At 43.4% G+C, this 22,666-nt stretch overlaps 1 protein-coding gene across 2 annotated transcripts in view; it reads right to left on the reverse strand.

The window, feature by feature from the left end:
* The window catches only part of STON1 (stonin 1), a 54,773-nt gene extending 32,310 nt beyond the window's left edge, over window positions 1-22,463 (reverse strand). For both annotated transcript variants that reach the window (XR_003794936.1, XM_029232234.1), the window contains exon 1: window positions 22,363-22,463. The gene's annotated coding sequence lies outside the window, so the exon portion shown is untranslated. The remainder of the gene's footprint in view (window positions 1-22,362) is intronic.
* Between the last annotated feature and the right edge of the window lie 203 nt (window positions 22,464-22,666).

Here is a 22,666-nt window from a genome sequence, read left to right on the forward strand (position 1 = left end):
GAATCCCAGTCCTGCCACTGACTACCTGTGTGACCTGGGGCAAGTTACTTTAATTCCCTGAGCCTCAGTTTCCCCAGGCTTGAAAGAGGGATGATAATTGTTAACTTTTAGGATTTGTTTGGGGCTGAACTATATCCCCCCCCCCAAGTCATTCCTAACCCCCAGTATCTCCCAATGTGACTGTATTTAGAGAAACGGTTTTTACAGAGGTAATTAAGTTAAAGTGAGGCCATTGGGGTAAGCCCTGAGGCAATCTGAATGGTGTCCTTACAGGAAGTGATCAGGACACACAGACATCAGGGATTCAAACACACAAAGAAAAAGCCATATGAGGACACAGAGAGAAGGCAGCTGTCCCTAAGCCAAGGAGAAAGGCCTCAGAGGAAACCCAACCTGCCGACACCTTGATCTTGTACTTCCAGCCTCCAGAACTGTAAGAAATACACTTCTGTTGTTGAAGCCACCCAGTGTGTAGTGTAGTGTCCTGTTATGGCAGCCAGAACAAACTAAGTACGTGCATCTATAAAATGGTAGGTGGTGGGGGAGATCATAAGTAGAGGCTGTTATTACTATGGATTCCTGCTCCTAATGTAACCTATGGGGCCTTCCTGCAACCGACCCCTCCTGCCATGTCCTCTGCCTGCCTCTTGTTTGTATAAAAGCTGTAGTCTCCCAGGCCTCCCCAGGGTCACAGAAGCCTGGTTCAAGAATTAATGATTGAAAGGATGTGAACAGGTAGTGACAAAAGTAGCAGTTGGGCCAGAAGAACTGGTAACAATTTAAACAGTAAGTCAGTCATATGGCAGCCACAGAATCTCTAGTTCCTCCCTGAAGTTCCTAGATAACTGTATCTAATGCACATTTCCTGAGTTGTTTTACAGTTGCTAAAACCCCCACCAAGTGGAAGAAGTTAACTACTTAATGACCATGAGCACATGGTCGCCAGACCTACTAGATCTTGAGGATTGATAGTGTTAACCCCTAAGACATTGTTCTGTTACTTCACCAACAACCAAAGAGAGAACTGTGCAGGAGCTGATCACACACCCTGTGACTCCCTTCCCTCACCTCGCCTTTAAAAATGTTTCCCTGAAACCCGTCGGGGAGTTCAGGTCTTCTGAGCATGAGACGCCCCATCCTCCTTGTATGGCCCTTGCAATAAACCTTTCTCCCCTCCAAACTCCAATGTTTTAGTTTGTTTGGCTTCACTGTGTGTTGGGCACATGAACTTGTGTTCAACAACACTAAGGTACTTACAACCTGGAAGGAAAGACCAGAGAAAGCCACAAATGGCAGGCAGAATGTGCCCACTCTCCTGCACTAATGTGCACTGGGAGGTTTGGAGAGGAAAGTCCCGGCTCAAGGGCAAGAGGCTTCCTGGGGAGGGGGCATCTGCTTGGGCAGAGACAAGGGGCAGCAGATCAGGCAACAGTGATCATACCCTCTGCCCACGTGTCTGTGCATTTGCATCACATGCCAGCTGACACCAGCATAAGGGAATTTCTCCCAGCTGACTGCATTCGCTCCACTACGCAGACACAAAATCCAGTCACACACACCCTGAACATCGCCGTGGCAGGTCTCCTCTCCGGCTGCCCAAACCGGGCCACGAGCCACGGAGATGACCTCAGAGGTGATCGGGGCTGTTTGCGTTCTCCAAATCAAATGCATTTTGGTTTATCCGTGGCTAGTCCGAGGCTACTGCTGACCACCAAGCTCCCCTGGCGATGTCCACATCAGTGGGAATGCAGAGGCAGGAAGCACTAACGTACAGAGGGCACAGCACGTTTGTTTAGATTCTCACCACTGTCAGGAATTCCATGAATGTATGTGTGTACAAATATGCAAAACTTGAGCAATTCCAAGAATAGGGAAAGATTTTAAAAAATCCTTTAGTAAGGTCCTATTTACAAACCAAATATAGATCAACATTTATTGGGCTCTTAGTCTCAAATGCAGATATCACACACAAAACTAATACTTGTGTCTCTAAGTCCAAAGGGAGCGTGTGCAAAATATTTGTTAATTTTATCACATTTCGAAGGCCATTAAAGGCTTTACAAAGAAGTTTGCACTTAGAGCAAAGTCTGATCAGAAATGTGTGAGTGGATATGAATGAATGGAATTGTCATATGACACTCTCAGCCATGGGTGTTGGCTTATATTGAAACTTAGGGGTCTCTCAGTGTCAACCTGGGCACTTAAGCCTATAGCAGAGTGACATCCTTCATCCTGACTCAGAGTCTTCATGTAAATGAGTAACTTCCAACATCCTCACAAAGCGCCCCAGGTGCCTCTGCATAGCCCTGCCCAGCGAGGCCCGTGTGCTCCTGTGAGAACCAGCCAGCACAGCAAGGGGCTCACCCAGCCTCTAAGATGTTGGGTCTCCAGTGGACACCACCCAGGGCTCTGCTCTCCCGCCACACCCATCTCTCCACCAGATCTTTGTACTACTGCTAACAGTCTCCACAGCTGCTTGCCCAGCCTGGGAGCCAGGAGGCCAGTGTTTGGGAGGTTTGGTTCCAGCTCTGCTTCCCTCTGCTCTGTAATTTAAAACAAGTCCCTGCTAGCAAGTGGTTTCAAGGGCCCTTCAAACTCTAACAAGTTATGAAGATGAATTCTCCTAAAAAGGAGTCTGCAGAGAAGTATGTGCCTCCCTGAAGACCCCTTCCTACCTAAATACCTTAGGACTCCTGCAACCATGCCCAGGCTGCAAGTTTTCCAAAGATGGCCACAGCAATATCGCCCATCTAATGCCCTTCTGAAAGGTCACCTTGTCCCTCCCCCACTGAGAGGGGGCTCTCTTTCCCCTCCCCTTGAATCTTGGTGGGCCTTTTGCTCCTCTGACCAATACAATGTGGCAGAAGTGACACTGTGACAACTCTGGGCCTGAGCTGACCCAGCAGCTGCCATTTCCTGCTTGTTGGAGCCCTGAGCGACCACATAAGAAGCCCAGGCCATGGAGGAGCCACAGTGAGGCGCCATCTTGGACATCCAGCCCCTTGGGCTTTCAGTGATTCCAGCCCCCATCACCATCTGACCACAACAACATGACAGACCCTAACCAAAAACCACCCAGCTGAGCCCAGGGAACCCACAAACCAGGAGAGAGAATACTAAATTGTGGTTTTAAGCCTCTACATTTTTTGTGGTAAAATACACATAAACATAAAATTTACCCTTTTAACCATTTGTAAGTATACAGTTCTGTGACACTAAGTACACTGACATTGTTGAGCAACCACCATCCATGTCCAGAACGTTTTCATCTTCCCAAACTGAAACTCTGTACCCATTAAACACTGACTTCCCATGCCCCCCACCCCAGCCCCTGGCAACCACCATTCTACTTTCTGCTTCTATGGATCTGATGACTCTAGGTACCTCATATAAGTGGAATCATACAACATTTGTCCTCTTGTCACAAAAGGCTTATTTCACTTAGCATTATGCCTTCAAGGTTTATCCATGTTGAAGCACGTGCCAGAACTTACTTCCTTTTTCGGGCTGAAAGATATTCCATTGTATGTGTATACCAAATTCTGTTTATCCATTCATCCATCGATGAAAACCTCTACGCTTTGGAGTGATTTTCTGCAGCTATAGACAACTGGAGCAAGGATGATGTGGCTCTAGGGCAGCAGAGCAAGGCTCCCAAGGTAGATGTCGGGGTCCGGAGAGTGTGACAGAAACAAGAGCACCAGACACTAACCCCCCAGAGTAGGTGACTGGCCAGGAGTTCGCAACAGCACTTGTCACAGGGGGCTGGGTATCTCCTGGGGTCTCCATTCTAGGCTGGAGCAACCCCAGGGCAGGGACTGGCAGGATCTTATTCAGGGCTGGGTGCCTTGCCCTGGCACAGACTGATAGGTCCAATGTGTGGTGAATGAGTGAAGAATGTACCTGATGCTGAAGCCAGGTTCTGACTCATCCCAGAGTTTCTTATAGGCTACCTGTAGGGCAAGAACTGTGCCAATGAAAGCACAGGGGAAAGGAAAAGGGGTGGGGAGGTGGGGCAGAAGAACATTCTGACAGGTGAAAGAAAATTCATGGCCAGGCCCAGGCTTCCCAGGAAGCTCAGTCTCCAGCGAAGCACCCACCTGACCTAGGCAGCCTTCGCAGGGGCTTCACCACCAGGAGTCAGCCTTGCTCAGTTTGTTGGGCCCAAATCCCAGGGCTCAGGGCAGTAGAACTTCATGTGCCCTTTACAGGGGCAGGCGCAGGGCTTAGAGGGGCTCAGCCCATGGTCATGGAGCAGGCCATGGGGGTAGGGAAGGAGACCTGAGCTGTGAGCTGAGTTGCATATTCCAGCCCTGGGAGCTTTGGGATAGGGAACTTGCTTCACTGCAGGAGGACCCAGATTGGTGGCACGATGACCCCAGCCCTCTCACCCGTAACCACTTCACCAAGGAAACCAGTCCATTCTTCCTGCTGCACTGCTCCATTTGGCCATTCAACTAGGGAGCCCGACACAGGTCAGGATGCGCCAGAGCACAGACATTAACTCCAAATCGAAGAAGAGGACTTGTACCTGGTTGACTTAAAGAGTGAATGCCACCTCTACAAATGCCCATTTGAGGGTTTAATAAAAAGGGCTCAGATTGCATTTCAACTCTGCATTTAGGTTTTCCAGCCTCTAAAGATAAAGTGAAACCCTGAGTGATAACCACGAAGGTGTTTTTCTCTATTTCTCTTCAAAGCATACTTACACCTTGAAGGTTAGGAACCGCTTACCATGTGGAAAGCAGTTACAAGTACCAGTAAAAGAACTCAGAAAACATGGATTTGGGACTTGGCTCAGTTTCTAAGTAACTACAGGAATTTGGACAAACCAATTAACCTGTCTGGGCCTTAGTTTCCTAATCCATGAATGGAGGAAAATACTATGTATCCCCATGGTTTGTTTACGTGCATTAATAAGAATAAATATATGTGAGATCTAGAGAGATATGTAGATAGCTATAGGTAGATACAGATACAAACGCACACATATATGAGGTCTTCATAAGAAAAGCCGTAACTATGTAAGAGATTTACTTATGTTCAGTAGGTGCTTGCTGATACTGCTGAATAAATGGCCAAATAACACAAGAGTGCAACAAGACTCACATTTGGTGCAAGCGGGTCGCTCTTCACACTCTGGAACCCCCAGCTAGCATACCTACCAGATCCTAGAAAGCCACACCTTTCCCCACATCTTAACTACCGACACCCCAACCTGCACGCTTCCTCCCACCTGGCCTTATATTCTCCCAACCCACTCGGATGGAGTTGGCCTGACCTCCAGGGCCACAGCCTGACCCCCTGCCCCTGCCCTAGCCCCCTGGCCCAGATCCCACCTCCAAACATAGCATGAGGCCACTTCTTGGGCCAACTGCCAAACCCAGAACCCTAGGTTGCCCCCAGGGTCTCCACTGCCTTTGGTACCAGATGGAAACAACTCTTCCCCTTTCCCTGATTTTCCAGAAGCACAAACACATGGAAGATTTGTGGACCAGGAGCCAGGGTGTCTGCTCATGGGCTCCTCCCCAACAGCTCACGCCTGGACTCTACCTGTGACCTTGGCCTGCAAAATGAGGCTCACCTTGCGTCTTCCACCTCAAGGGGCTTTGGGGAGCATCACATAAGGTGACAGAACTGAAAGTTTCTTTGAAAAATATGAAGCAGTCCATAATTCTTTAGCTCTTGTCATTCTTGTTAGTTTATTTCAGTGTGCTCACAGACTGAGTCTCTAAAGCCTGGGATTGGTCCCTGGGTAAATTCTTTTGGTACAGTGAGCACACACACAGAGAAATACTTGATGCTCTTTTTGACTACAGTGCTATTAGCAAATGCAGTGTGACCTCTGGGACAGGACAGTGGCTGGGACAGAAGTCAGGAAACCCGGTTCCTGAAAGCCTCTTTGGCTCTGCCAGTAAATTAAGCACATCACTTAACTTGTCTGGGCATTTTTCTTCATATGCACAATGGAGCTGACAAGCCACCCACATTCTTATTCACCAGGATACAAGGAGGGCAAAGAATTTGAAAAGAAAAACATTGCGCAAGTAGAAATGTCATAGTACTCAGCAGGAAAGAAGAAATGCAGAAGAAAAAAGAAAGGGGAAAAGAAACAAACACCAGAGAGAGAAAGCATTTGGGGTGAGATGTGAGGCTCTTGAGAAGGTAGGAATGGAATGCCATGGAAGATCCCAGTACAGAAAGTTTCCCCCAAGCCTAAGAGTCAGCGTCCAGATGAGCAGATTTACCACAGAGACATCTGAAATCCACCTCCGAGGTGGAAGGAAATGAAGTCTGTGCATCACCTGAGGTGGCGCAGGACACACCAGAAGCTGAGGCTCACTGCTGTTCACTCTTACAGCTCAGCACAGAGCGAGGAGGTAGATGAGAAATTAAGAGGTCCACTACCTGTCATAATTGTGGAATGTCCCTGGAGAGGTCCTGGCCAAGCCACGTCCTGAAACAGGAGGTCCCATCCAGGGTGCTCCACTTTAAGGGGGACATTCAAGCACCAAAGAGTTCCCAAAAAAGGCTGGTCACAAGCTGATCACAGTGGGGTGTGCTGAGATCACGTCACAAAAGGAAGGGCTATGAAATCCGGAAGTGTTTCCCTAAACAAGATTTGGGGAAGACATGAGAAGCAAAGCCTCTCTTAGAATCAGAAAAAGAAAAACTTGAAACATCCTCCAGTCCGACCTTCACAGACGGGGAATCTTTAACACCACATCTCAGCTGAGGAATTACGCAGCTGCTGTGGAAACTCGCAGTAATCGAGACCTCATTACTTTATAAGTGAGTTCATCTCATTACCACTTGGACAGAATTAAACTTTTCTCCCTCCTATTAACCCCCAATTAACCTCCTCCTGGCTTCCATCCATGCTCTGGCAGGGACACAGACTAAGCCTAAACACTTTTTCACCTACTCATTCTTCAGACAACTTAAGACAGCTGGTCTTGATGACTTATACCGGGTTCTCCTGACTCTCCAGCGAGGGGCACATTTTCAGCACACCCCTGAAAGCACGCTATCCATTCCCTGTCAGTGCTTCTTTCCTGGTTATCTCCAGCCACCTCTGACCTCAGACTGCCATCAGACGCTGATGGCTGCCCCTGCCGTGCTCGGGGCATCCCATCCCGGCCACACCCCTTAGCTCTGTGTTTGCTTTATAACTAGGTCTTGGCCTTCTGCCATAGTTTGGGCAAACTCTGGTCCATCTCGTGGGCTCGGTTTTGCTGTTCTGCCCGGTTCCCAGGGCTTGTCATGAACGTGCTCCGTGATGAGGCCAAAAAATATAAGTCCCAAATTCATACCACTTAATGGAAAGCAGCTGGTCATTTGACTTTAAGCCTTCTGATAAATATTGAATCTAGAATGTTCAATAAGCATTAAATATCTTTTCTAACAACTCATTTGACAGATGAGGAAACAGAGGTCCAACTAGGTAAAGTGATGCACACAGCTAACGTAGTCAGGAAGATGAACGTGACCTCTAATCTCTAGTTTTCCAGTCCCACATTCTCTCTACTGCAGTTAGAGGAAGCGAGGCTACACTGCAGCTCAGGGTACATTTTGGAGTAAATTTTCCATAGTCTGTGTGTATGTGCATTCATTCTTTCTTTGACTCAACAGATATTCACTGAGCACCTACTATGTGCTTTGTAAGTATCCCAGTAAGAGTTGAAGGAAGTTTCCATACAGATCTACATCCTGCTGTGTGTGTGCACACGCAGTGTGTGTGTGTGTGTGCACACACAGTGTGTGTGTGTGTGTGTGTGAATTAGTTAATTCTTTCATGCATGCTCACATTCACTCAACAATATGATAACTGAGCACCCTTACACTATGCTGTGCACTGGTGCAAGTGAAAAAGTCACAGTCTGTTACCCCAGGGCAGTCTCTGTCTAGCAGGGACAATTCTCAAATGTTATGTTAATGTGATAAAGCCCAGTGCAGGGTATTGCAGTACTTAATTAAGCCAGATGCTTCATTAAGATTGGTGCCAGAGATGGTGGTAATGTCCATAATTTTGATAGGAATAAAGCTGCTGGTTCTGGTGGTTTGAAGAGGCCTCAGGAAGAGTGTTCTGAGATGAATCTTGAAGGATGATATCAGTTGATCAGGCAGAACAGAGTGGAGAGAGGCGAGTGTGTGTGTAAACCCAGGGAGGCAGCAGAGAAGCTGTTGCTGCAGGTAGATGGGCGTGGCTGAGGCCAGGAGTTCGTGCGGGTGACACAGCAAAAGAGGCAGATAGGTGAGTAAGGTGCAGAAGCCCTGCTGTAGCATGCTGAGTAGTTTGATTTTATCCTAAAGGCAACAGGATTCAGTGAAAGAATTTAGAGAGAGAATAAACAGGATCAGATAAGAATCTTAGAAAGTTCTGACAGTGGAGGATGGAGTGCAAGGGGTGAGGCCAGAGGCAGGGAAACCAGACAGGAAGCTCTGGCAGGAATCCAAGAAAGAAACCAGGGTTGAACCTGAGGGCTCCTGCCTACACACACGTAGTTTTAAAGGCTGAAATATTAGAAAAGAGAAGAGATTGTTTTCCCATACCTCTCTCGTGGCCTGGGGCAATTTCCGCAAAACTGTGCAGAACCACATCACCTTCATCATTCTCCACGGTGACGTGGTGGCACCAGAAAAGTGATGTTAGCCGTAGCATCACCACAAGTTGTGGTGTGCAGGATCCTCAAACAGAGCAGCTGTTCCATAAGTGATGGCTGCTTGCATGAGCCACATCTACCAAAAGGGGATGGGGATGGACAAGCCCTAAACAAAGTAAGGTCGGGTCCCAGAAGCATGAATAAGTCAGGTTGGAGCAAGGCAACAAGTCAGAAATAGGACAAACAGAAAAGTTCCAGGAGGGATGGGATTAAAGGATCCAGTTCTCCACAGGAACAGAGGATGAAGAGCACAGACAGACTAGGAAACCAATGAAGGAGCCAGCGCCTGTCTCAGGTGGTGAGATTCTGCAGGTCTCTGTAGGCACGATGCAGTTGGGGGGCCCACACTGCGCCCTTGTGAGGATCTGGGAAAGGCGTCCCCTCTGGCCAGACCAACAGCAAGCATGCCACAAGTGGGGGACTTTGCAGCCAGGTTCCACCCAGAGCCGGTGAGAGCCTATGTGTGCATGCGGATGGGCACGTGTGAGTGGGTAAGTACGAGCATCTGGCTGGAGAGGGGAACGTGTGGGTGGGGATGAGGCACATCTCGACAAGCAGGGGGCTGTCTCAAGCCAGGTACCCCATCAGGTGCGGTACAGGGCCATCCTCACTGGGAGTTTAGAGTCAAAGACGAATGAAGGGAGGATGAGGTGGAAACCCTAAAATAATTTCCTTCCTTATGAGGGAAAAATGTTCATCTGGGCAGGTCTGAGCCTTCTTGGAATTGGAAGATTCTCAGATTATCACCCAGTTCCTAGGAAAGCCTGACTGCTATTCCCCACCCTCCCCCACGATAATTTTTCTGAGAATCAGCAACACCTGACCACCCGTGTGCTACCTAGAATGACCCCAACTAGGCACCTTCCACTGCAGTCACGACTAGCAGCGACACCAGGGGCTTTCACAAAGTTTACAAGGTTCTGCTTCAAGCCACAAACTAGCAACAGGCCTGGAGCTGCACAGCGGGAGGAGGGGGGCGGGGTTCTCAGCTGTAAAGATCTGAGATTAAAACATTTCTCTACGTTTGTATTAACGGTAAACTGAGGCCAACAAAAGCAAGGTTGATGGCATCAATTACCATTTTCTAGGGCCTCCAAATTGGCCTGAATATGAGTTATCATGAGCTAGGGGGAAAAAAAAAACAAAAAACATTCAAAGGGATGAACAGAGGCCAATGTGTCAGCCCCAACTCTGAATTTCTGGGCCACGGCTGTTTTAAATTAGATTCTCAATGCCGCTTCCATGAAACTCTTGGCTTAGCTCTGCAAGAAAAGTTATTTTTGTGCTCTGAGCCACAGACATTTATATGGAAGCATATCCGTAATTCCAATTATGTTCTGTTTTCATGATGTCCTTTTCCTCTACTTAAGAACAGTCGTAACTATCATTATTATTATTTCTGATAAGACACATAAAAAAAGCTCTGGGCCAAGTACAGATTCCACAGGCCTGGATAAATGATTGTTGTAAAATAGGCAGATTTTACATCTTGTGAAATCCTTAAGAAATACCTTCAGTTCTTCTATCCACTATGGCTGCCTCTTCTTTGTCAATTCCCTAACCCCACCCGCCCCTCAATCACTCAGGGCCTTCATGATCTCTCTTGGGAAAACCTAGTCCCAGAAGTAGTTCTGTTATTTATGTACGCTCTCTGAGGTCTTCGCATTTAAAAGGTTATATTCTAAAATGAAATGAAAGGTTTTTATCTCCTTAAAGAACAGAAGCACCAACAAATAAAGCAAAGAGATATTCCTGGTTAAGAGAGGCATGGTTCTTAAGTAATAACATAGTTATTCTATAGAAAGGTTGATCCATAGGCTGGGAGGGCTATGAAGAAGTGGTACAGATGCAAAATAAAAATGGTGGAAATTCATCCAAGAGAAATCTAAACTGATTACCAAGAAAATATAATATATTGGGAGACGTACCCATGGCCTCTCCCCAGAGGTCTCTCGGATTAGAACTTCTGAAGCACAATCCTGGTTCAGAAGAACCAATGCAGGGGAAGGGAGATGATGGGAGGAAACTAACATTTGTGAGCATTAACATATGCCAAGCACGTGGCCCATGTTATTCCCTGTTATCTCACTTAATCTTCAGAACAACCTTTTGAGGTAGGTTTTATTATCACTGTTTTAAGGAAAAGGAAACTTGGCCCCAGAGATGTTAAGTAACTTGCCCAAAGCCACTGCTATAGTCTGAATGTTTGTGTCTCCCCAAAATTCATATGTCAAAATCCTAACCTCCAAGGTGATGGTATTAGGAGGTGGGGCTTTTGGGAGGTGATTAGGTCATGAAAGTGGAGCCCTCATGATGGGGATTCTTATAAATGAAGCCTCAGAGAGCTAGCTCACCCCTTCTACCATGCAATCACACAGACAGAAGTTGGCCATCTGCAACCTGGAAGAGGGTTCTCACCAGAACCATGCCAGCACCCTGATCTTGGACTTCTAGTCTCTAGAACTGTGAGAAATAAATCTCCATTGTTAATAAGCCACCTGGTCTGCGGTATTTTGTTATAGCAGCCTGAACACAGTGAGCCACACATCTAAGTTAGTGGCAAAGCTTGGATTCAACCCCAGATCTGCTTGACTCCTAAGTCCATTTCTTTTCCATTATCACATAGATGTGAGGGCCAGAGAAGGCGGCCAAAGATGACTGCTGGTTTGGTTTCCTTAAAATAATAGAATTTGTTGGGAGGTATGGGAAAGATATGTCTATATAGATTTCTTTAAACATTATAAACAAGCTCTGCTGATCTCGATCAACATTCCCAGAGATGCTATCAGCCACAAGTAAAGAATCAATTTTTCAATGTAAACCTCTCTGCACTGTTAGAGACACAAGTAAACACACATGTCAGGGGAGAGAGAACATCATCTCCATGACCAAAGGGAACAGGAACCTCTCCATAAAGGCTTTTCTTCTCAACATCGGTATGAGTTAGGATGCTGGTTGATTGTGAGAAGGTTTTAATCTACTATAAAGAATCTAAAGGACAGCATTTGGGGACTGGAACGGTGTTGAGGAAATTCAGATCTCTTCTGGACTAAGAACATGTGGCCAGATGTTGAGCGAGACACCATCCCACAGTGCAGAGTCCCCCTGTGACGCTGGTGTTAGCACACTGTACTGTTAGGGCTGCATTCACTCAGTAGTAGTGGATTTCACATCCAGGGGCTAACGTAGATCCATCTACTTACTTGTATTCTACTTTACATATAAACTTTAAAATCAGTAGTTAAAAACTTCAGTCAATATGACAGGTTGAGTTGACATAAGAAATTACCCCTTCCAATCCAAACACTTCAAAACACTGAACAAAACTATAACAACAAATATTACCACATAAAACATAGATAAAACAGAAATCTCCAGATACCAGAAATAAGGAGGGAAGTCAAAGCAGATCAGTCAGTGGAAGCTGAAGCTAAGGGCCTCAAGGAACCATCCAGACCAGTTAGAGGCCTAAATGGCTGGCAGCTGAGACTTTAATGACATGCATGCAGTGGCGGGAGTCCAGTAATGGCCACCTGATGCCAGGAGCTGTCAGTGAAGCAATTACATAAAAGCTGGAGGTCATAAAGGCCTACTTCATAAGTGAAAGAATTCGAGAGGAACATCACTTGCCAATCTGAGGAAGACCGTAAGAAAGCTTGTCATCTGCTTGGGCAAAGAGTAGTAAATGAGTGACCTAAAAAAAATTGAAATCCAGGCTTACAGCACAAAGCAGGAACAAGGTTTAAATGCATACCTTCAGGTTATACAGGGCCTGTATGCCAAGACATTAACAAAAAGGCTAATTTGGAATGGGTAAAACCCAGAGAGGATCAGCAGGAGCAAATGTGAAATCACTTTATAGTGCTATGCTAGCAATCCTGAGGTACATAGGATTTCTATGGAACACAGCTCCTACTGAAGATGCAAGACACAAGAGAAAATGAATCGTAATTAAAAAATTCAAAAGCAGAAATGACAAAAAATCTAAAACTACAATATGTTTAAAATACTGAAAGACATAAAAAGGACTAGAAATTAAAAGGCAAAGAGATAATATTAATAAAAGGAACAGGTAGATATCAAGTACCAAATAGAAATTCTAGAAATAAAAATATATAGACATTAAATTAAAAAAAAAAAACAATGGATGGGTTGAACAGTAGACCAAATGCAGTTGAAAAAAATTAATAAACTGGAAAATAGAACTAAAAAAACACTCAGAATATAGCTGAGAGATAAAGAGATATATATAGTTGACCCTTGAACAATATGGGTTTGAACCATGAGGGTCCACTTATACGCAGATTTTTTTCAACAGTAAATACTACAGTACTACACGGTCCTCAGTTGGTTGAATCTGGGAGATGTGGAACCACGGACTTGGAGGAACTGCAGATACAAAAGAACTGCATATATGAAGGGCCAACTATAAGTTATAAACAGATTTTCAGTTGCACAGAGGGTCATCACTCCTAACTCGTGCGTTGTTCAAGCGTCAATTGTAGTATGAAAGAGAAATCTTAGACGAAGAAGACATAGAAGATAAAATGAGAAGGTTCAACATTTGCCTAATGGGTATTTCAAAAGGAGAGAACACAGAGTATGAGGGACTCAATATCAGGGTAGGGGCTTTTGTCTCTTATGCTCTTTTCTATATCTCTAGCACCTGGAAGCATTCCTGATACACAATAAGTGCTCAATCTACTTTAAAATAGATTTGTGGAGAAAACAACTGAGAAACCTTTAGATATGAAAACAGAGATGAGTCTTCAGATTAACGAGCACACTGAATTCCAAGTAGGATATATAAAAACAGACTATCCCTGGACACATTATAATGAAAAGGCACAACATGAAAGACAAAAAGATCAGACTGAAAGTCTCCAAGAGAGAAAATAAATTGCCTGCAAAAGAACGGCAGACCGAAAAGAGATTTCCCATAAGGAACAACTGAGATGAAAAGACAGTGGAGTAATAATTTACAAAACGCTGAGGGGAAAATATCGACTTAGAATTCTATACCTTGATAAATTATCTCTCAAGTGGGACATGAATAAAGACAATTTCAAAACAAAACCAAAACTACCCACAAGATTGGAGTATTACAACTCTAGACCTTCAGTGAAAAAATTACTAATATGAAGAAAATGAACACAGAAGTATACAACGGTATGCAAGAGGCAATGTTGAGATAAGAAATTGGTAAAGTTAAATAAATTTTGACTGTAAAAAAGAAAAAAAAAGTGGAAATAACAATGATGACTAATTGCAGGGGTGGGGAGAGGACTATACACAATGTGGGATCAAACCACTAGACCACAATAACCAGGAAGATCGGAAGAGAGGCAGATTAGATTTAAAGCCATCTAAGGCTACTGCATTGTTGACAGGAAATAGAGAAATTGATTAACTTTAGATTAAATGGATGCACATGTTAAAAATTTAAGAATACTAAAAGGTAATACAAATAGAATTTTGTCTTTCAAAACAGTTGACAGAAGTAGGAATATATAAAACTTGATCAATCCAAAGAAAACTATGCAAAGAAGTATAAAAGAAGCAAACAAAAAATGCTAAATAGGAAAAACAAAAACTTAAGATGGCAGAAAGAGGTCAAATGCATATAAATTACAAAGAATGTAAAAGTTTAAACTCAATTATTAAAAAGACACATTTTCAGGTTATAATAAAAATGAAAATGAAGCTACACATAAAAACTGTTCCTAAGATTAACAATTAAGGCAAAATTATAGAGAGAAGTTAATATAAAAGGATATAAAAAGACATACAAAAAGTAATAACCAAGAGGAAGTAGGTATAGCAACATTAATTTCAGGCAAAATAGAATTTATGCCAAAAGCATCAACAGAAATAACAGAGGACAGTACATAACATAATAAATTCACCCCAAAGAAATAACAATCATGAACTTGCACAAACATTGATGGATTACAAGGAGAAATTGACAAATCCACAGAGTGGAAGATTTTAACATTCCTTTCTCAAGAAACTGAAGAGAACTCAGAAAGCAGGCAAAAGAAAATCAGAAAGAACATGAGAAATTTGAAAAACACAGTTAATAAGTTTGACCTGTTAGATTGATATAGAATGCCGCAGCCACCAAGCAGGGAATATATTTTTCTTTTAAACCACACATGCAATATTTGGAAAAATTGTTTATGTAATCGGACACAGAGGATTGCTATTATACAAACCATGCTGTCTTTTCATAATGCAACTAAATTAGAAATCAACAATAATTTAAACAAAGTTAAGAAAAAGTTTTCTTAAAAGTTGAAAATAGAAAATTAAATCCATGGGTTAAAAAGAAAATAAAAGAAATATGAAAATGGGATTGACATATATACACTAATATGTATAAAATAGATAACTAATGAGAGCCTGCTGTATAGCACAGGGAACTCCACTTCACTGTACAGTAGAAACTAACACAACATTGCAAAACAACTATACCCCAATTAAAAAAAAAGTTATAATAGAAAAAAAAAAGTCTAGAGCCAAGTGGTAATGAAAGTACACATATCAAAACTTGTATGATGTGGCTAAAGCAATATGTAGAGCTAACTTTATAGCTTTGAAATGCATTTATTTTTTTGGCCGTGCCACACATCTTGTGGGATCTTAGTTCCCTGACCAGGGATTGAACCCGGGCCATGGCAGTGAAAGTGCCAAGTCCTAACCATTGGCCCACCAGTGAATTCTCTAAACTGCATTTATTGAAAAACAAAAAATAAATGAGCTAGAAGTTAACTCAAGTAGCTAGAAATGGAAAGGAAAAATAATAAAAATAAGAGGAAAAAAAAGAAATGAAAAGCAAAAAGTATAGATAAGAAAGAAGCTGCTTCTATCAAAAGACTAATTAAGTAGACTTCTATATTAATTTTTAAAAAGAGATGGCACAAATAAACAATATTAAGGGGCTTCCCTGGTGGCGCAATGGTTAAGAATCCTCCTGCCAATGCAGGGGACACGGGTTCGAGCCCTGGTCCGGGAAGATCCCACATGCCGCTGAGCAACTAAGCCCGTGCACCACCACTACTGAGCCCGTGTGCTGCAACTACTGAAGGCTGTGCACCTAGAGCCCATGCTCAGCAACAAGAGAAGCCACTGCAATGAGAAATGCACGCACCGCAACAAAGAGTAGCTCGCCCCACTCGCCACAACTAGAGAAAGCCCGCGCACGGCAACGAAGACCCAACACAGCCAAAAATAAAATAAATTAATTAAAACAACAACAAAAAAACAATATTAAGAACTAAAAAGGGAACATATCTTAAAACATAGTCAATATTTATAAAAACCATAAAAGAAAATTATGAATAAATTTATGCTAATAAATTTGAGAACACATGAAATGGATCATCTAAACAAACAAATTATCAAAACTGGATCAAAAAGAAATAGATCAAATCTATCAATAATCATTTATGAAACTCAATTGTCAAAAACTTGACACACATACCCTGACTAAGCAGTTCAGAGGATTTTACAATGAATTTTACCAAACTTCTAAGAAATAGTCTTTATCTCTCACAAACTGCTTAAGAAAAATATACATGAAAGAGAAGAAGTTTCCCAGCTTATTTCATTGAGTTAATATAAACTTGATACCAAACAATATAAGAACAATATTTTTTAAAAAAAGAAAATTACAGACCAATTGTTTCACTTACGAACATTTGCAAAAATCCTAAACAAAATACTAGCAAATGATATCCCATAGAATAAAAGAACATATCTGTATATGTGTGTATATATATATGTGAGTATGACTCAAAGTAATTACATATACTCATATTATCACTTTATAATATTAAGAAAGAAAGTTATATCACCTCATATAATTTACATAAAAACATTAAGGCATTACATAAAATCAATACTCAGTCATGATAAAATGTTTAAGTTATTAAAAAATATTAATAGAGGGAACATCCTTAATTTAATAAAGAATATCTACTGGAACCTTAAGCAAACTTCACGATTAATGGAGAAATTTTAAGAGCACTTGTTAAAGACAGTACGAAGACAAGGATGTTCGCCATCGCTGTTACTATTAAATACTGTACTGAGGGTCTACCCAATGCAATAAGATAAGAAAAAGATATGGTCATAAGGAATTAAAAAGAAAAGATAAATATTATTTTGTGATTGCCTACCTAGAGAATTCAAGAATATCTACATACAGACTCTTAGAACTAATAAGAGAAATCAGCTGGGATGCTTGATACAAGATCAAAATTCAAAAATCAGGAACGTTTCTATGGGCCAGCAAATAACCAATTTGAAATTATAATAAGAAAAAAAGATACTTATAATATCAACAAAACCTATACAAAATAAATATAGCAAGAGCTGTGTAAAACAGTTATGTGGGAAATCACCAGTCATCTTTAACCTGAATAAAAGGAAAAGATGGGAAGACCTGATATTGTAAAGGTGTCAGTTCTCTGGAATATAAATTGAATGAAATCAATAAAAATACCAACATGATTTTTTGCCTGTGTGCAACTAGACAAACTAACATTTATATGAACCAGTAAAATCCAAGAAAGCCAAGAAATTCTGAAAAAATATAAAAGTAATTGTAATAGCTAACAATTATTGTGTGCTTCCTTTTATGGCAGGCACTATTCTGACATTCTGCATACATTATCCTTAAAGTGGATACTATTATCTATTTTATAGACAAGGAGACTGAGAGAAATTAGGAAACTTGCCCAAGGTTACTTGGTATTCTTAGGAGTAGCAACAGACGAAAGAAGACAATTATGTAATATGTTCCAAATACTGAAGGAAAATAATTATGAGTCCAGAATTCCACACTCACTCAAACTCTCATTTGTAAGAGCAAAATAAAGACATTTTCAGCAATATAAATATTTTAAAGTTTACCAAAGGCCTTCCTTCTATGAAAGAACTTCTAAATTTCCATTGATATGAACTCAGAAGGAAGGAGTGGGGTATCAGAAGTAGCAGCCTCCAAAATGCATTGGATAAATAAAACAAAACAAGGTAAAGTAGGTGAGAAAGGTGGAACCAAGTAAATAGGAGGTATATAATGTTATTAGTTATTCAAAGTACAGGCCATAAAGTCCTATGCATATGCTAGAAGTAGGCCACTAAGTTGGCCCTGTCTTCCTTTTGGCCAAATAGGAAATGGGAAACATCAATTAAAGGATTCACAGCACCCACAAGACAAAACAGACAAGTTGTTCACAAGAACTATTCCTGGCACTGAGACCACAAAGACATTTCTCATATGGTCAAACAGATACAAGATCTGGGATTTTGTTCCAAGTGTGATAATGTGGGAAAGAGATCCTTGACTCTTACAATTTTTTTTCAACAAGAAGGTGATTTAGAAGCATCAGCCTTTCAGAAAACTTTTCCTTGAAGAATAAAAGAGATAAAGCCTCCTACTTAAGGTGTGTTATTTGAATGACCAAGTGTTTTAGAAAAGTCCATCTTTAGGTATATTCCAGGAAGAGGATGGATAAGGTGACGTCTAGGGACCTGGGTGCCTGTGAAGATACATGGTGGTACAGGATGTGGGCTGCTTCCCCAGAGCTATCCCCAGAACATCTCCATCTCTGGTTCATCTTGCCAATGCATGGGATCACCCACATAGCCAGGCTTCCAAAAAATAGTTTATTATTGTGTTTTCACAGTAATCAACATTGAGAAGCAATACACTTTTCTCTTCCTTTCCTGTTCCATGGTAAATCCTTGACCTACCTATCCTGACATTCCATATAACACATAGATAAGATAAATGGGAGCCTGGCAGCTTTCCCTGGGCCTTCCTACCCATCTCACTCCCCTGACAATGCCAAGAAAAATGAACACCCATACTGGTAGGGCTCCGAAGACGTAATTTGCTGGTCTTTAAAAATCCTGCCTTTTACCAGGACTGTTCCAGAATCCCATGGGGTTCCTGGAATTCCAGGCTGTCCAGGAAGCGTCTGAGGAATTCTGGATTATTTCTCCTGGGTATAGCTGGCTCCCAAGGGAAGGTGAGCTACCTCTGGCTAAGTCTGGAGCAATTCCCAAGGACTTCCAAAGAGAAGTGACAGTGGGAGATGGAAGAAATGGGAGATAGAGGTATTTTACAATTAATCAAAATATCAGTACTTACTGAACCACAAATTACTTTCCCTTCCTTTTCTATTTTTTCTTATAATTAAAATAACAATAATAATACATGTTGGACTTCCCTGGTGGCACAGTGGTTAAGAATCTGCCTGCGAATGCAGGGGCCACGGGTTCAAGCCCTGGTTTGGGAAGATCCCACATGCCGCGGAGCAACTAAGCCCGTGTGCCACAACTATTAAGCTTGTGCTCTAGAGCCCATGAGCCACAACTACTGAGCCCACATGCCACAACTACTGAAGCCCGCGCGCCTAGAGCCCGTGCTCCCAACAAGAGAAGCCACCGCAATGAGAAACCCACGCACCGCAACAAAGAGTAGCCCCCGCTCGCCGCACTAGAGAAAGCCCGTGCACAGCAACCAAGACCCAACGCAGCCATAAATTAATTAATTAATTAATTAATTAAATTTAAAAAAAATAATAATAATACATGTGCATGGAGATGGTAGACAGCAGTGATTGATATGAATAGACTTTGGCCACTGACCTGATTTCAAGATTTGATTCTAGCACATAGTAGCTATGCAACCCTCTGATTCTAGTTTCTGAATCTTATATCATGAGAATAATATTAGTACTTACCTCAAAGAGTTTTAAAATGAAATACTATATGTATGTGCTTTATACTCAATAAATGTTAGCTATTACTAATGTAAAAACGTTGAGAAATACAGGCAAGCACAAAGAAAATCAAAAGTACCTGTAATCCCACCATCCATTTTCATGCATGCAATTCCAGTATTTTGGGGGTGTATTTTCAAAGAGTGAGATACAATGCTTTCTATTTCATAATCTGCTTTTAAATTTTAACAAAATAGGGCTTCCCTGGTGGCGCAGTGGTTGAGAGTCCAGCTGCCGATGTAGGGGACACGGGTTTGTGCCCCGGTCCGGGAAGATCCCACATGCTGCGGAGCGGCTGGGCCCGTGAGCCATGGCCGCTGAGCCTGCGCGTCCGGAGCCTGTGCTCCGCAACGGGAGAGGCCACAACAGTGAGAGGCCCATGTACCGCAAAAAAAAAAAAAAAAATTAACAAAATACCCTAAGCATGTCTATATAATTTGGTATCCTTGTACAACATGATTTTAAAAGGCCACATCATATTCCTTTAGGTTATTTTACTTCTTAAAACAAATAAGAAGTAAAAATAACCCCTTCCCTCCTTTCTCCTCTGCAGGTTCCACTGTTCGTCTGTTTCCAACTCATCTGACCCATCAGATGATAGCTGGCTGCTTTCTATTGGCTAACTGGGGATGCAGCCTTCATCTCACCATCCAGACCACCTGCTCCATCAGCCAGCCTTCATTACATCCCCAGAATCCAGAGCAGCCATTTGGGGCTGCACAGCAAACCCTCGTGCATGATGGCAAACCACCAAGTTTAACAAGATTCCATGAGGTGGTACAAAAGCTGAACACGGCAGAAAGGCAATTTCTTTGCAAATAGTATAAGGCTGACTTCTGGGACATTAAATACACTATTAAAAATTCTCAGGAAGAGGAAGAGACTGAAGATTTTTATCTGAGTGCATTGTTTTTCTAAGCACCAGGGCCAAACAAGTTCAAAACTTTTAAGGGCTTTCTTTTTGAATGGAAGTCACAACACTTTCTTACTAATGACATTTTGAAACCACAGTAAAACCTTACTAATTCATAGTAATGGGGAACTACCACACTCAATCAGCAGAGAAAAATGAATTATATCCTTTTTAAAATAAAGAAGTTTCTTTCCAATGAAATTCATTTTTTTAAAAAATCTTTATTTCTGAATAGTTCAACACCTTGACCTGTTTTGACGGGTTGTTCTGAAGCTGATCTAAGACATATGTTACAACCACATTTATTGTTTATATAGAAACAGGAATGGCTTATGTTCTTGAGAAGGGCATTCTCCCTAAAAACAATAAAAGTTCAACACTCCCCACAATCCTGTTCATACAGCTCACTCCTTAGGAAAGCTTTTTCTTCCTTGGTCACGTGGAAGCAAACCCCAGTTCAGGCTGCCCCCGGCTGCTCCAGTTCTGAGTGAGTGGGCAGAAGTTTGTAATATCAACCCAGATCAACCCCTTAAAAGAAAAAATCCAAAAACCTCCAGATTCCAGGCTTGACCAGACCCATCTGAGAATTAACAAGCTCCTTCTCAGCACCCAGAGAACTAAGGCTGTCATGGAAACACTGATTCAACCCTAATGAGAACAGACATAAAAACCACACAAGTGAACTAAACATTCCTCTACCCAAATGGAGTCAAGTTGAAGCAACAGCCTCAGGATTAAAATAAGTGAGGCTGTTTTTTTCTTTGCGATCCTGCTCAGTTTTGCCTCTTCCATTGCCTTGTTTTCACAACTCCTGTTTATGAGAAGGTGGGAGGGAGAGGGATGGAGAGGAGGGCTAGTAGGAGGGAAGAGAAATGCAGGGTGAGTAGCCAGGCTGGGGAATGCCAACAAACACTGCGGTTTTTGTCAGGCAAATGAAAACTTCTAGCCTGGGGGAGGCTGCAATAATCTGTTTGGGGTAGTCCGAAAATAAGATACAGTGAACTCTCATCTCCCACTAAAACAGTTAAGTATGGAATGAAGTCTTTACTTTCCAAAGATCAGGTTCTGCACAGTATTTTTAGCAAGCACTCTTTTTCTCTATTTTTTTCTTTATTATTTTTTCCTGTTTCTTTCAGAATTAGAAAGGCTAATTAAATGACGTATCATTATTATTGGAAGAAAGCACAGTCAGAGAGGTTGAAAAAAAAAAAGATGTCCAACAGAAATAGTAAAATCCCAAGGAGGAATATATTTTCATTTCCCCTTGGACACACAAGGCATGATTTGTGCGGCCAGGGGATCGAACATCAACTCCTACTTAAAGTCCTTCCTGCAGGAAATCTTTGGACAAGTGTGAAGACCCCTGTGGCTATGGCTCCCTGGCCTGGGTCATCGCCTTCTAGGGCTGGAGGGGGCACCAGGCTGGAGATATCAGCCAGTGGGACAGGAGCCTCCCGGAGAAAGGTCGGGGGGGGGGACGGGGGTGGAGAAGGTAGCAGCATGAGTAACAGGAGCCAGGAAAACACAAGGAAAGTGAGAGTCCTGGGGGTGGGGGGATGCTGAGCCTCCCGGGGGAGGGATGGAGGACCGGGGCTGGTGACCCTGGGCCGGGAGGCCAGGGCCGCACGGGCTGTAACGAGTCCCCGCCCCCCACCCCCCCTTGGAGCTGAGTCTAGATTCTTTTCTTTCCTGCTTGAGTTTTCTTTCTCTTGAGAGCGGGACCCAGGTCACAGCAGCAGCCCCAGAGCTGTGGTGTAGACGGGAAGCCGGGTGGGGCTCACCCCGTGCGGGCCCTGCCCTCTGGGGGCTGCGAGGGCGGCGAGGGGGAGAAGGGGCACCGCGCGGGGCACCCAGCCTGCCCGGGAGATGCCTGCGTCCCGCGACGTCGGCTGCGGCCCCCCTTCTCAAACTTTCCCAGCAAACCGGGGGTAACCCACCCCGGAGAGGGGGCTCCCCATGCCTCCCCGTCTGTCCCCTGGGGGCGGTCACTCACGGGCAGCGCGGCTGGGGCTCCGACTCTGGCCGCCGCCATCCACCCGGGGAGGAGAAGCTGTAGGACGAGGAGGGGGAGGATATGGGGAGGAGAGGGAGGGCCCGGAGCGCGAGACTGGAGGGGCGGGGAGGGCGTGGCCACTCCGCAGAGGCTCTGCCGCCCCTGCCCCACCCCACCCCCTGCTTCGTCCCCGCTTCTCTCCGCACTCCTCCCCGCCCTGGATCCCCCAAAGTTTTTCTGGTGTCTGATTCTCCATTCTCTTCTCTCCTCGTCTTCCTTTGGAGTCTCCAGCCCCCAAGTGGGG

Source organism: Monodon monoceros, unplaced genomic scaffold (assembly GCF_005190385.1).
Source record: "Monodon monoceros isolate NGI ecotype Baffin Bay Population unplaced genomic scaffold, NGI_Narwhal_1 Super_Scaffold_19, whole genome shotgun sequence".
NCBI classification, from domain to species: Eukaryota; Metazoa; Chordata; class Mammalia; order Artiodactyla; family Monodontidae; genus Monodon; species Monodon monoceros.